This window comes from Canis aureus, chromosome 17, assembly GCF_053574225.1.
Source record: "Canis aureus isolate CA01 chromosome 17, VMU_Caureus_v.1.0, whole genome shotgun sequence".
NCBI lineage: Eukaryota > Metazoa > Chordata > Mammalia > Carnivora > Canidae > Canis > Canis aureus.
Window position 1 is genome coordinate 32,050,640 of NC_135627.1, and position 13,773 is coordinate 32,064,412.

The following is a 13,773-nucleotide window of genomic DNA, read 5'->3' on the forward strand; positions in this document are numbered from 1 at the left end:
CTTAGGGTAGCAGTTGGGTTGTTGGATGCTTTCTTTTTCAATGTTCTTGTTCCACCCACAGCTTTAGGCTTTTTCTTAGAACCTGTGCTCAGAGTTCTCTCTCCTTGTACTTGACTTACTCTCACACTTTGACAGCTGTTTATTGGTGCTTGCTGGTCTTTAACGGTGGGAAGGTGGAGATATTATTTATTGTTCTGGTTTAACCATTGCTTCTACCATCGTAGGTAGGCTATTTACCCCTGGTATCAAGGATCAGGCTTTCCTCTTCCAGCGCTTTCTCTCATAGTTTTCTGCTCCTCCCCCAAAATGGTGGTTTTATCTATTTCCTTCCCCAAGGAAGGTGTTTTGTCTTAGCATCTTTAGGTTTTGCTCTTTAGGGGAGAAGAACCAAGGCTTGGAGCCTTAGCCAAAGTAGAAACTGCTCCCTTCCCCAGGTTTGTACCTTTGGGCTCTTTCTAGCCTTTTCTCTAGTCTAACTCATAAGTAGCAGTGAGGTCTGTGGAGTGAATGGGCTTCCCTTTTGGGGCCCCTTACAGCAATTTTATAGTTTCATACTAGCCTATACATGGCCTTTAGCAATTTGTTAAAATATTTTAACATTTTTGTTTTTTTTTACAAAAAGGGATCATACTCTTCATGCTGCTTTTTTTTATATCTATATATTTTGGGCCTCTATCCATGCCATTAAGTATGTATCTATGTCATTTTTCATGGCAAGATATTATTTCTTAAATAGATGTACCATAAATAGAGATATTATTGTATATTTAGGTTATTTCTACTTTTCTACATTTATTTTTATTTTTTTAAGATTTTATTTATTTATAGAGACACACACACAGAGAGAGAGAGAGGCAGAGACACAGGCAGAGGGAGAAGCAGGCTCCATGCCGGGAGCCTGACGTAGGACTCGATCCCGAGTCTCCAGGATCACACCCCAGGCTGCAGGCGGCGATAAACTGCTGCACCACGGGGGCTGCCCTACTTTCCTACATTTATAAATTATGCTATAGGGGTACACAGGTGGCTCAGTCAGTTGGGCATCTGCCTTCAGCTCAGGTCATGATCCCAGGGTCCTTGGATCAAGCCCTGAGTTGGGTCCCTGCTCAACAGGGAGTATGTTTCTCCCTCTCCTTCCCCTTACTCATATTCTCTCTCTCGCTCAAATAAATAAAATTTTAACATAACAAATAAATAAACTATGCTGTAAATATGTTCCCGCAAGTACCCTTACATGTTCATCAGTGAATACTAATAATTGCTAACATTGTATGATTACTTTATGTACCAGAGGTTCTAAACTATAGATGCCATAGATCCTCACAATAATCCTGTAAGGTAAAAACTATGATCATTTCTATTTAAAGATGAATATATATTTTTTGTCCAAATTCTATCAGATTATCTATAGGTGACTTTAGCCCTCTTTTTACTCATGTCTTCCAATGTAAACTTATATAAGAGGGAAGAATGAAAAAATAAAGGATGGTAGGTTCAAAGCACACCCTGCTGAATGAGTTCCACACATTAAAGTTTGTTTCTGTATGTGTCTGTATCTGGCTAATGTTCTACAACATAAAAAATAGGAAGGTACATTACTATATTATGACTGTTTTACTTATAACCATCTTATAAAGGTTTTAGGCAGGAAAACTTTACTATTTCATAGCCCAAGTGCTAGCTTGTGTATTATTTTTAATAAATAAATGAACATTGAGATGTTAACATTAGAAGGAATAATTCTAATTGTTTAGTCATATTTATTTCTATCTAATGCTCAATGAACACAATATATACATATTTTCTCTACATGAGTGCTAAAGATAATTTAATTCATAATTTAGGCATAACAGTACACATCATATATATTTTCAGTTTCAGTAAAAATGTATGTGATAATTCAGGAAAGTTTGCCAAGTAATACCATTTTAAGAGATGAAATGACTGATATGAAATGTGCTATTAAGGAATCTTAAAATTCCTAGGTTTTCTTCCTAGAATTATAAAGATTAAAGACACACACACCAACTTTTAAATGTTCATATCACCTGTCAGTGCAATTGCTTAAGAAACCAAGGCAAAAAAAAAAAAAAAAAGAAAGAAACCAAGGCAGCCTTGCTTCAATATATGGAAATTTAAATTGTAAACTGAATCTTGAGACTCAATATCCAGTTTTTTTACATGGTCTTCCATACTAATTGGAAAAGATCAAATATTTACAGTTTATTCTTTTTTTTTTTTTTTTTTACAGTTTATTCTTAAGTCTTTCAGAAGAGTCATAACAAAAAGCTCACTTCCTCGGTTTTTTAGTTCTTGTACAGGAATTCAAAATTGCTAAAAATTACGTATTTCATTAAAATTATTAAGAACATCAACATTTGCCAGGATTTTAACATTGAAACTGCTGTGTTCAATGTTAAAATCCTCTGCTGTGTGAGTAATGCAACATAATGTGACTTCATATAGAACATTGACATATAATTTAAATCTCTTTGTTACATAATGTTTGGGGAAACCTACAATAGAGTTTTCAGAACTCTAGGCATTTTAAAAGCAAAGTAAATGTTTTGCTTTTTAGAAAGAACTCTTAAGAATTTAATAAATTATTGTTGCATGAAAATTAGGTACAAACATTCATTTCAAGAGATTTTTAAGCATTATGATTCTGACTTAAATCCTCTGAGTTAAAAATAAAATACCAAGTAAAATAAAATAAAATACATAGAGTGAGTTTATCATGACAGTGTTGGGGGTTTTTAATATTCATAAACACAAGGACTTAATTGATTTGCCCAAAGCATTCAACTAGTGTCTGTCAAAGCCAGAGGCAGAATACGTGACTCTTGGCTCTAATTTCAGTATTTTTATTACATATAAAGCCACTTGCCCATTGACTGTCAACTAATTTAACTGATTCATGAGGGAACTCTATTACCAGCTCTATTTGTATTCTCCAAACACAATTCAAATATTTGTTTTCCAAAATTTGTAACTAGTTCAGAAAAAAACGAAAAAAAAATCCAAAAGCAAAATACTCAGTTCCTACAAGGCCAATTACTTTTCCTTCACAGTTAATGTGCATGTCATTTTGTGTATGAGAAAATGAATCAACTACTCCTTAAACTGGTTAATGACAATACAAAAATTTAGAAATACCATGAAGGCAAAAAAGAAATGATCTAAACCTTTAATAAGGGCAGCCCCGGTGGCGCAGCGGTTTGGCGCCGCCTGCAGCCTGGGGTGTGATCCTGGAGGCCCAGGATCGAGTCCCGCATCGGGCTCCCTGTGGAGCCTGCTTCTCCCTCTGCCTCTCTCTCTCTGTGTCTATGACTAAATAAATAAAATCTTTAAAAAAAAAAATAAATAAATAAATAAATAAATAAATAAATAAACCTTTAATAAAAAGGTGGAGAGAATGTATTTATAAAAAGGAAAATTACCTTCTTTTACAGTTAATGTACATGTCTCTGTGTGTAGGAAAATTGAAGCGATTAATCTTTAAACTATTTTACATTAACCAAAGAATTAGAAATACTCTAAAGGCTAAAAAGTAATTATAGACATTTTTTAAAAGGGGGCAAAAGGTCTGCCTAAAAGAACTGGTCCACTAAGAAATCAAGTGTTTGGTAGGTTACTGTAAGTGCTCAAATATGAATTATTCTAAAATGCTAAAATAAACTAAGTAGATTTTGGCTTCCACTCAAAGCATTTTCTCATTTTAATGGGCATCCTGTTATTAAGAAAAATATCATTATAACCATGTAATCTTCTGAACATGAAGGGATCATTAGCTGGTAGATACTTAAAATAATTACTGTTTTCTGAAATATACACAATATGGTAATCAAAAGACTGGTTGGTTTACGAATAAGATTTTACGTTTAATCTAAGGAAAAACCTAAGAGCTAACTTAGATATAGGGGTAACAAAGAATAAAGTATTCAGCACAACTCTAAATGGCATTTGTAATGCATTACATATTTGCATTAAATTATTAGCTGTAGAAATAAGTCAATCAGAGAAAGACAATTATATGATTTCACTCATGTGGAATTTAAGAAACAAAACAGAGGAGCATGGGGAAGGGAAGGAAAAATAAAACTAGATGAAATTAGAGAGGGAGACAAACCATAAGAGACTTAATCACAGGAAACAAACTGAGTCTTGCTGGAAGGGAGGTGGGTGGGGGCATGGGGTAACTGGGTGATGAACATTAAGGAGGGCATGTGATATAATGAGCACTACATGTTATATAAGACTGATGAATCACTAAATTCTACCTCTGAAACTAATAATACACTATATGTTAATTAATTGAATTTAAATTAAAAAATTATTAGCTGTGTTTAACTTTGCTTTTAGGACAAAACTTTAAAATTAAAAATCCTCTTTCTTCTTTTTTGTGTTAGCAGTTTTACGTACACATTCTATTGCCTTTAGAGCATGGTCAGTACCCACTAGCCATGTGACCTTGAACAAGTTACTTCGTAGTTTTCCCATTTGTAAAATAAAATAACATACGGAGATCTTAAGGAGTTTACAGGACTAGAGTAGGGTACACCTGTCCCTTAGCATAATGCCTGCCATATAGGATGCATTCAGTAAATAGTAACTATCATTGAAATAAGATGGCAAACATACTTTCAAAAGCAGTGAGAATTAAGAAGATGAGAATATTTGGAAGCTACTAAACACCTCAATTTCCATTGTATTCACCCATAAATGACACTAAAGAGTTAAAAAGAAAACTTCCTCAATTGACATTGTGGCACCCAAAATGATGCCTAATGTTCCAAACATCCCTAGTTATCTCACATTGAGAATTTTTTGGCTCCAAAACCTACAATATTTGTGCATCTCTAGTAGAAAACAACATGCACTGTCTTCACAATCTCCTCCTTTTTACAGGGTAGAAATGGGAATAAAATACTAAAAAAAATTAAATTCTTTTTTTTTTTTTAAAGATTTTATTTATTTATTCATGAGAGACACAGAGAGAGAGAGAGAGAGAGAGGCAGAGACACAGGCAGAGGGAGAAGCAGGCTCCAGGCAGGGAGCCCGACATGGGACTAGATCCCGGGTCCCCAGGATCAGGCCCTGGACTGAAGGCGGCACTAAACCGCTGAGCCACCTGGGCTGCCCAAAAAATTAAATTCAACTTAAAAAAATCACTTTAGCTTCTCATTGTATGGTCATTAGAAATCATGATTCCTTTTATTGACCTGCTGATAAAATATGTACTTTTTTAAAAAAAGATTTTATTTACGGGGATCCCTGGGTGGCACAGCGGTTTGGCGCCTGCCTTTGGCCCAGGGCGCGATCCTGGAGACCCGGGATCGAATCCCACATCGGGCTCCCGGTGCATGGAGCCTGCTTCTCCCACTGCCTGTGTCTCTGCCTCTCTCTCTCTCTGTGTGTGTGTGACTATCATAAATAAATAAAAATTTAAAAAAAAAAACAAAAAAAAAATTTATTTACATATTTGACAAAGAGCACACGGAAAAGTGCCAGGCAAAGGGAGAGGGAGAAGGCTCCTCTCGGAGCAGGACCCTGGGGGATCATTACCCAAGCCTAAGGCAGACACAAAACTGACTAAGCCACCTAGGCACTTTGGTAAAATACATATTTGATCACAATTAAATTTAACAGTTATTTCCTGGATGTATATGCCCTTTCAGATGTTAGAAATATCACGGAGTCTAAAAAATGGCACATGGACAAAAAAAAAATTAGGGCTGCCAAATGCTATGAAAAGGAGTAAAATATAAAGGTGTGTACATACATGTATGAGCACATGTGTGCACATTTGTGAGAACATGTATGCAAATATAAAACATGAAAATTTTTAACTTGAAAAGTTTAAAATCAAAATTATAAAATAACTCTAAGTGGACTTCTGTATTTTTTCAGTAAATTTCAACACAATACATTGGATTACATTAAATATAAGGTCCAAATTTAAAATAGAAAAGTAAAACCAGATTGATCTAAGAGATGTAAATTTTCCTACAGTGTACCCATGTTTAGCTGGCAAAAAAGTAAAATTGAAACACAGGCTAGGTATCAAAATATACAAAATACTATTACATAGTTCATGGAAAATCTGTATGATGGCAAATTTATTCATTTTGCTTACCTAAGAAATCAATTTGCCCACAGGTTTTAAGATATTCTTAAAAGACTTTTCCTCTATTGGTTTTAACAACTATGTCATCTCGCTTCAATTTACAATTCTCCATGTCAGAAATCTCTAAGAGTATAATGACTTGTATCTGTACATGCTACATTAAATTCAAGTTTACCATTGTTAAGCTGGCCAAACTAATTTCCAGAAATGCTTTTTCTTTTTGCAACATGAGAACAGGTTCTCATTTATTAAAATGAAACACTCTTAAATCCTAGCATTATCCTCTGTTTTGGAAAGTTCTGGTTTAAAACAAAACAAACAGAAAAATCTCACCATCCCCAAACCTAACCTTGACTCTATGTTTATTGCTGAAGACATTTTTACACAGAAGGGTTACAGCTGGTCAGATTTGAAAGAGTAAACTCATGAGTTCAGTTTAAGAATTTTCCTTTAAAATAAGTAATGGTTTTAATATCTCTATTTCCAAAACCCCCAGACTGTCAAAAAAAATCATAAATAAATAAATAAATAAATAAATAAATAAATAAATAAACAAGATGATGATGATAATGAAAGAAAGAAAATAATATTTTGATCCATTTTAGGACAAAGCACTTGTCAACCTAAGAAGAGGGGAGAAAAAGTATAAATAGGATGGAGTAGTAATTATATTTCTTAGCCTTCAACAACTAATTTAATCTATATAGCATTTTTTTTAGGTGGATAAAGAACTGAATTACATGCTTGGAGACATGGTGTTAGTGTTTGAATACTACTCAGCCATCAAAAAGAATGAAATCTTGTCATTTGCAACCACATGGATGGAACTAGAGAGTATTATGCTAAGTGATATTAAGTCAGTCAGAAAAAGACAAATATGATTTTACTTATATGTGGAATTTAAGAAACAAAACAGATGAACCTAGAAGAAGGGAAGGGAAAATAAAATAAGATAAAAACAAAGGAGGCAAACCACAAAAGACTGAACTAGAGGGAACAAAGAGTTGCTGGAGGGGTGGAGGATGGGGAGATGGGGTTAACTGGGTGATGGGCATTAAGGAGGGCACTTGGTATAATGAGCATAGGATGTTATATGCAACTGATGAATTACCAATTTCTACCTCTGAAATTAGTAATACACTGCATGTTAACTAAATTGAATTTAAATTAAAGAAAATAGAGAAACAAAAACCATTCCAATAACATTTTCCCAACTATGACTAATTCTAATTTGTACTCCCTCCTTCAAAACTCAGCTCCCCCACTCAATTTTACATATACTTTAAAAACATGTCTCTATCTGGGTGATGATATGCAGAAGGAAAAACAACAATTAAAAAAGACAGAAGAGAGGTGGAGGCAAAAGTTATAGGGAGCTAAAATAGGAGTTCCAGAGAATTTCTCAACTTTTTTTTTTTAAAAAGATTTTATTTATTTATTCATGAGAGACACACACAGAGAGAGAGAGAGAGAGAGGCAGAGACACAGGCAGAGGGAGAAGCAGGCTCCATGCAGGGAGCCCGATGTGGGACTCGATCCCGGGACTCTAGGATCACACCCTGGGCTGAAGGCAGGGCACTAAACCGCTGAGCCACCCGGGCTTCCCAGAATTTCTCAACCTTAAGAATGAAATAAAATGAAGTTGCCCAAAAAGAGATTTACCCTAAGTCTTCTTGTAATGGAATAAAGAAAATGAGGTATGGAAAAGTAAATGGAGAAAAAAGATCGGAAAGTGAAATTTCAGATTTCTTAACAAAAGTGGACTATACAGCTTAAAAAGCATGCTTTTCATCAGAGTTCCATTTATGTTTCCGTCTGATTCCTCCAAGAATATTAGGAACTTAAATTGTACTTTATATAAGAACTAAGTTTAGCTTCTTTCAAAGACGGGAAAGAAGAAAAATCCTTAAAGAAAAGAAATAAATGTGAACGAACATCTTAATTTACCCTAATTGTAACATAATCAAAATCACTCAGAATTGTACTGCAGAGTAAAATGAAGCCATGCAAACTATACTTCTACATCAAACGAAAATGAAACCTGACAGTTTTCTCCATTGATAGTCTGCAACTGATTGGGCCAAAAAGCCAATTAAATACACACACACACACACATATATTTTAACTATGTATACATATATGAACACATACTTGAAATCACAACTTATTTATTGCTTATCTATGAACTTCCTCTTATAGGACAAAACTAACCAAAATACATTATTACATATTTCATCATAAATAAGTTATAACTTAACTTCATGATTTAAATTCACTCTATAAACTTTTACTAAAGATGTTTGAGAGACACCTGGGTGGCTCAGCAATTGAGCGTCTGCCTTTGGCCCAGGGCGTGATCCTGGAGTCCCAGGATCGAGTCCCACATCGGGCTCCCTGCATGGAGCCTGCTTCTCTCTGCCTATGTCTCTACCTCTGTGTGTGTGTGTGTTTCTCATGAATAAATAAATAAAATATTTTTTAAAAAGATGTTTGAACTGTCATTAGCCATCAAACTTATTATTTCCTTCTATCAAACATGCCAAAACTTAAAAATAGAATTCAACACAGACAAGGGTTATTTCTGAGGCCATCTCCACTGATGTAAAAAAGAGGTCCTTAAAGACACAAGAGCCTTCTTAAGATTCCCTCTGTCCCTCTTCCTCTGACCTCCCCTCCTGCTTCTCTCTGCCTCTCTTAAAAAAAAAAAAAAAAAAAAAGGGCAACCCCGGTGGCTCAGCGGTTTAGCGCCGCCTTCAGCATGGGGTGTGATCCTGGAGACCTGGGATCGAGTCCCACGTCGGGCTCCCTGCGTAGAGCCTGCTTCTCCCTCTGCCTGTGTCTCTGCCTCTCTCTCTCTGTCTGTCATGAATAAATAAATAAAATCTTTAAAAAAAAAAAAAGATAAATTTTAAAGAAAAGATTGGAAGTAAATATATGTAAATCAAAAATCATTTTTTGCTATACTTTCCATATTGGCATGTTTATTTAAAACCACAAATAAAGGGACACCTGGGTGGCTCAGCAGTTGAGCGTCTGCCTTTGGCTTAGTCCCAGGATTGAGTCCCACATTGGGTTTCCTGCATGGAGCCTGCTTCTCCCTCTGCCTATGTCTCTTTCTCTCTCTCTGTGTGTCTCTCATAAATAAATAAATAAAATCTTAAAAAAAATAAATAAAGCAACAGTGCCAGTTTCTATTACTTTTCATTATTATTATAAATTTGAATGGAGGGTTCTGAGCAGTAAAATAAATTTATTCTTCTGTAAAAAGTTAAACAATAAATTATCAGAAGATCTCCACTTCTATCTGGACTGGCTCCTAGACTAATATGGACAAATGACAGACTTTAGAAATTGCTTTTTAGATAAGCATCAATGAAATAAAAGTACAGTTTAATGGCAAATTAAATACTTTTTTGGATTTTTTTTTCTTCACATTGGACTTGAAGATTGCTTCCATTAATGTATCACTGATACTTGTTCACAATTTTAAAAACACATAATTTAAATTCCTCATATCTTAGTGTTCTTTTATCTTAAATGAAAAATGAAAGCAATAATTTTCAGTATAAGTTAATGAAATATAAGTGAGGTGGGGCTACTGTCCAAATTTCTGGAATAGCCAAAGACTGCCTGAGGCTCATGGTGGGATGGTGGAACAGAGAAAACCATACAAGTAAACAGACAACTGGTGTATAGTAGCACATTAAGGCCAGTCTCCTGAAAACACTACTGTATCTGAGTGGCTTAACTTACTGATTTCTCATTTAGGCTACAAATCTCTACATGCACTAAGGCTCCTGCCTGCTCTACTCCATGAACATGTTCTGACAGGGTACCAACGATGTCAATAACAACTACCATTGCAATTACACTGCTATTACTGGCTCCTCTTCCTCTAACCACTCCTTTAACACTAACATGCCATGGGGATTTATTGTGGTCCACCACTATTCTCCCTCTATAGAATTCTCAAGGTTCTAACTACTACTCAAATACAAAAGATTTCAGATATCTCCCCAAAGCTTTAGGCTCCATATCCAACTTCTACACAGATGACCCAAAAACTCACCTTAAGCTCAATATGCTGAAAACGAAACACACCATCTTTAGTGTCTCCTTATTTCCTATAAAATCCAAGCCTCCTCCTTGATCTGGCTTCACCCTATTACTTCTTCCTCTGCCTCATCCTCTGTCATCTGTATTCATCTTTCTGAATGCCTAATAAAATTACCACCTAATATTTATTGAAGGTTCATTACATGCCAGGGACTATTCTAAGCACTTTATATGGTTAACTCAGCCATCTTCACAACAATCCCATAAGGTAGATGCTACTATTTCCACTTTATACTGAGGAAAGTATCTTGCCTAAGCTACTAGTAGTGGAGTCGGCATACAAACCTATATCCTGTGCTCCTTACCTTTATATATGTAATTTCTCATAAATGCCTACACATACCAAGCACTGTCCTGGTATTCAAGGTGAATGGGACCAACAAGGCCCATGCCCTCATGGGACTTACCGTCTAGTAAGTAAACAGAAGAAACAAACAGCCTTATTATAAGATAATTTAAAAGTGCCAGGACTTTATGACAGAAAATTCACAGAGGTGGATGTACTTAACAGTGATAAAAGAAAAGCCCTTTGAAAAAATGACTTTTTTAAAGGTTTTATTTATTTATTCATGAGAGACCAGAGAGAGGCAGCGACCTAGGCAGAGGGAGAAGCTCCTCACAGGGAGCCTGATGTGGGGACTTGATCCCCGAACTAGGATCATGCCCTGAGCCAAAGGCAGACGCTCAACTGCTGAGCTACCCAGACGTCCCTGAAAAAATGACTTTTAAGGAGCGACCTCATAGATGAGAAGGTACCAACCATAAAAACAGGAGGGAAATATCCAGAAGAGTACTGAGTCCATTGAAAGCACAAAGATGGTGTGATAGGTTAAACTATGCTCCCCCAAAATTCTTATGTTGAAGCCCTGACTCCAGTGTAACTGTATTTGGGGTTAGGGTCTTCTAAGATGTAATTAAAGTTAATAATGTGGGACTCTTAACTGGATAGGACTGGTGTCATTACAAGAAGAGGAGATACCAGAGATCGATCAATAGAGATCAATTGATCGATCGATCCATCTCTCTCTCTCTTTCTCTCACCCTCTCATTACATGCACAGAGAGGAAAGGTCAGGGGAGGACACAGTAAGAAAGTACTCATCTACAAGCCAGGAAGAGGCTCACCAGAAAACAACCCTAATGGCACAATGATACTGACTTCTAGTCTCCAGAACAGTGAGAAAAAAAGTTTCTGTTGTTTAAGCCACCAAGTTTGTGATATTTTGTTATGGCAGCCCTAGCAAACAAATACAAATCAGAAAGACTTAGTTTTTTTCCAGGAACTGCCAAAAACCAGTATGCTAGACTATAAAACAATGGAGATAATAATATGTCAAAAACTCTTAAGCCCAGAGATGGTAAATGAACCTAAAATGAGGTGATCACAAAAATAGTACCTGGTGCAAAAGTTTTAAGCTGGTTCATAATAGATTAGAAAATGTATGCTGTGGGTTTCTGTTCTCTCAGAACTGAAATCTTTCCCAAAATGTTAATAGTACCCTACTGAAGAACAATGACTAATGGATATGTCTTATTTACACAGGGGACTATGGAAAAAACATGACTTTTTATTTTTGTTATTAAATTCTTACACCAGTAGGGGATCCCTATGTGGCTCAGCGGTTTAGCGCCTGCCTTTGGCCCAGGGTGCGATCCTGGAGTCCCGGGATCGAGTCCCACGTCAGGCTCCCGGCAGGGAGCCTGCTTCTCCCTCCTCCTGGGTCTCTGTCTCTCTCTCTGTCTCTCTCTCTGTCTCTCTCTCTACGTCTATCATGAATAAATAAATCTTAAAAAAAAAAAATTCTTACACCAGTAAAGATAGTTCTGAGGGAACTATGGTTGAAATAATGAATATGTATTGTGCTCACGTGCAAGGACTGGTGGTGGATATTCTGGAGCATGACCAAATGAACCAGATACCATTCCTAGGCCTCAGAGTCACAGCAAGGTAGATATGACACCACATTTCATCAAATCAAAGGTACCCAGTTGTGATGAGGTGTGTCACTTTATGCACAGCCAAGCAAGGAAAGCTGCCAAGTAAATTACGACATTAAACTGTAAAAATTTCTCTTAATTTTAGGACTGTTCAAATGTGGGGGTTAAAGGGAAAAGACATACATCTTAAATAAATGAAAAAGAATATGAAGGTAGCTAAATGCAAATAATAGAAGTCATATAAAGGAGTCCATAGAAGGAACGAGTTGTTTCATGCAGAAGATAGTACTTAAGCCAAATCTTGAAGAATGGATAGAAGTAGGAAGAGCAGAGATTCACGAAGGAATACTTTTAGCAAGAGTAAACTGCAAGAGGTAAAGCATAGCAACAATAAAGTGAGGAACAGCAAGAGAGAAATATTTTAAAAAAAAATACTGTTGAAAAGTTAGGACAATGGTTAGAAAAACCTTGAATACAACTAGGTTAAAGAGGCTGAAATTTATTGTATATCCTTGGGGAATGGTTCTCAAATACTTTTCTTTTTTTACCCCAATATACTTTGGGGCTATGATACACATAAAAAATAAGACTACTCTGGTAGTGATTATAGGAGATGCAAAATAATCAATTCTTGATTGATTGATTGATTGATTAATGCAAAAGCAATCAATTCTTCTGAGAGTAAATTTAGGAAAAGCTGTCCAGAAAATTCTAACTTCTACCCCTACCTCACCTTGAAAATCACTCCTTTCTACACATTTAAAATTAAAACAAAACAAAAAAAATAAAGAAAAATTTGAGTACCCAAAATAATTCAAATTACATTTCAGGAAAGGTAACCCAGGAGAACTGTGTAAAAATGAATAAGTATTGGAATAAAGATTAAGAATTAAGAATCTACATTAGAAACTGATCTTCCAGGAAGAAATTAAATAAATTCATATTAGACTAGTGATAATGGGGAAAATGTATGATGCAAGTGTTACAAGAAACAGGAAAAATAAAGGAAAAAGTTTAAAATACTCAAACAAGGACAAGTGCATTCTAAAATAGTGGTGGTCACTCAGATGATGTCTAAAAGGCAATCCGATAGTAGAAAAAGTGGAATTTAGGTCTGCAAAAAGTTGTGAACATCACCTACAGAGTTATTGAAGCCATAATATGGATAAAGCTGCAAAAAAGAGGGCAAGAGAAGGTACTGCAAAGACAAAATTTTTAAAGTAAATGTATTAAAGCATTTAATAGCTTTATTACAAATAACTATCTTCATATTTTATAGTAATCTCATGCTGATCATCATCATTGCTAATTTTAATACTGTAAATATATAAACAAAAAAGCAAAGCTATAGTGAATATTAAAAACATGCTAGGATCATACAAAACAATTTAAAAAGGGAATATTTTATTAATTTCTAATCTGGTGTTATAGTCATTTAGAGATGGCACGTGTGTGTGCGTGCACGTGAGAGAAAACTTAGTTAAAAAGCAATAGTCCACACCTCTAAAAACAGAACCTGAGAACAACCAAGATGGCATAAATTACAGGGGGAGTTAGTGTTTAAATTCCTAGATGGCTTTATTATAAACACTC

At 35.4% G+C, this 13,773-nt stretch overlaps 1 protein-coding gene across 4 annotated transcripts in view; it reads right to left on the reverse strand.

Moving 5' to 3' along the window:
• UCHL3 (ubiquitin C-terminal hydrolase L3) overlaps window positions 1-13,773 on the reverse strand; it is a 48,337-nt gene that overhangs the window by 18,136 nt on the left and 16,428 nt on the right. The gene's annotated exons all lie outside the window — the stretch shown is intronic.